Consider the following 2,937-nt stretch of genomic DNA (forward strand, 5'->3'; position numbering starts at 1 on the left):
TCAGCAGCCGAGCACTTAACCACTGCGCTCACCAGGGCTCCCTCATCTCTTAAAAAGCCTCAAACCTCTTTCTGTTCGTCCTTGTGGAGGCAGCAGAGCTTGCCCAGTAACTCTTATAATTCTAAATTCGACCTGGCGGCTTGGTAGGCCCGCAGGAGGTCCGGTGCCTAGCCTTGGGCCACCAGGGCTCGCCCGGAGTTTCCGAGTTGAGCTGCAAAGCGCCTCTCCACCTCGCCACGGGCAGTCTTCGCCATCTGGTGGTCACGAGGAGTAAGGCTCTCTCCAGTGTATAGGGCTTCCTCCTACTTTAGCCAAAACTGCTTTGCTAGGTCTCTGGTAGCATAGTGCCTAAGGCACATGACTGCTAACCAGAAGGCTGGCGGTTCAAACCTACCAGCAACTCCTCGGAAGGAAGATTAGGCAATCTACTTCCGTAGTGATACTGCCTCGGAAACCCAAGGAGGGGTCGCTATGAGTCGGGTCCAACTCGACGGCAAGCAACAACATATATATATAATTGTTGTTGTTATGTGCCATCGAGTCGGCCCTGACTCATAGCGACCCCTCGTATCACTACGGAAGTAGGATTGCCCAACCTGCCTTCCGAGGAGTGGCTGGTGGGTTTGAACGGCCAGCCATCTGGTTAGCAGGCAAGTGTCTTAGCCACTATGCTACCAGAGCTCCTATAAATATATATATGTAATCACACCTACAGAATCAATCATAGTATCTTAATACCAAGACATATCCAGGCACATTTCTGTTGTCTCATAAAGTGTTTGTTACTCCTTTTGTTTTTTATCATTGGTTTGTTTGAATCAGTATCCAAAGAAGTCTTACTTATTTGGTTACTGTGTCACTTAATTTTCTTAATCCATCTCCCTCTTTTATTTTTCCTTGCAATTTATTTAGTAAAGATTTGTTCAGTCTAGTTTTCTAAGTTCTGGATTTTATTGATCCCCATGCAGTTAACATGTTCCTCTGACCCTTGCATTTTCAACAAACTTGTGATTAGATATGAAGCTATGATCTAATTCAGATTTTATTTTATTTATTTATTTTTGCCAATAATATTGTATAGGTAGCTAATGATGTCTGGTTGTCTTTCTTCGAGGTGTCCCATTGTCCATTGATTATTATCCACCAGATCCTATTATTTCATTGAGCATTTGTCAATTTGACAAAGGAAGTAAGTTTCAATGCAGTTATTATTGTCATTTACACATTCATGAGAAAGTTTTACTCAGTGACCCTTTGAATGTGGCATTAAACAGAGCGAACCAAAACACTGCTTCTTATTTCTATATTGTCTCATGAAAGCAGCCATGGTGCTCTGGAGATTATAGGACATAGACAGGGGAGTAATAAAATGGACAAAGTACATAAATTAGTAATATTTAGCAAAACAAAACACATTTATTAAAGCCATTTACTATGTACAAATTTGCTAAGAAATCACATTAAACAAGTGCTTAATAATAAATTAGATTTCTGTTTGCTTTTCTATTCTTAGGCAAATTATGAATCTCTTAGTCCCTGAAAAAATATATTTCAAAAACTGATAAGGATGAGCATCATTTGGAAATCAGAAGTGATTAAAAAAAAAACCTATCATAACATTTGATTGTTATTATATGGGGTGGGTGTGGGGTGGTAATTTCATCCATGTCAAGTAAAGAGAAGTGGTTTCTTAGCTTTTAGTTTGGAGTGTGGGGAGGGGCTTAAGGAGAGAATCTGCAGAAGTAAAGACATGGGGGAAAGTCCACAGCACTGCCAGGTTCCATACAGTAAATGATTCACAGTTCAGAACTATAGAATTGTGATGGAATTGGTGACTAAGAATGTTCTGGTGATTCTTAGTAACAAGGATAGATTTTAACATGTAGACACCATTGCTATGGTCCTGCCCCTTTCTTCTTCCCAGGCTCCAAACTGTAGCAGATTTCACACAGCTGCAAACATTCCAAATGTCTGAATTCATAATGTCTGCTTCAGTCTTCGATTGCCACCATTTTTTCATGAAATATCTCAATTTTAATACTCTGTGGACATGACCTTCTCTTCATGATTTTTTTCTGAAGTCCCCATACCATTCCTTGAGCTGCTGAATTGGAGAGCTGGAAGATACCTTAGAAACTGCTCTAGTTCTGTTCACCCCACTTTGCAGAAGCAGGAACAGACAATGAGAGTGGTTACTTAATTTGTCAAGTCCCTTGAAGAGCCCATTGGTTCTGTTGCATATTATGAGTTGGATCCTATAATTTGGACATATCTCAGAGACCTAGGAAATATCTAGTCATGAAAACATGACATTCTAATGCAGAATGTGTATTACTGTTTCTGTTAGGTTTTTTTAGGAGATGAAAGATATTACTTTTTTTTTAGGGGATGAAAGATATTTGAGAGCCAAATGGATCACTGATTAATCTTTCTTCTATCTTTTATCTTAAAATCTAAGCTTGAAATGGAGTGACATCTGCTTTATTTTGCCATTTTGATCTATATATACTCAACTCAGTAACGAATAATATGTCTTTACCCTACATATTTGCTTGTTTTCCTTATCTTGGCAGGCAGATTTTATTTTTATCTTATAAATCTAAAATCCAACAACACTCTTTAGCATTTTACTTCTAGGATTCATTTTTCCAGCATGGACTCTGCTAGGAAAATTATTGTTGCTGTAATTAACCAAGTTGTCTGTGCTTATCACTAAATATTTAGAAGGCTGCAGATAGTGACCATATAGTACAAGATGGAGGAGCAGGGATCCAATTTATCCTCCTGTCTGGGAAAAAAAAAAAAAAAACAAACTGCTTTATAAATTGCTGAGTAGCTCCAGCTACTCAGCATAGTATAAGAATAATGTTGTTGTTATGTGCCATTGAGGCAGACCTGACTCATAGCGACCCCTCCTTGGATTTCCGAGCCTGTATC

Source organism: Orycteropus afer, unplaced genomic scaffold (genome assembly GCF_000298275.1).
Source record: "Orycteropus afer afer isolate SDZICR_OR568_19922 unplaced genomic scaffold, OryAfe1.0 scaffold00003, whole genome shotgun sequence".
NCBI lineage: Eukaryota > Metazoa > Chordata > Mammalia > Tubulidentata > Orycteropodidae > Orycteropus > Orycteropus afer.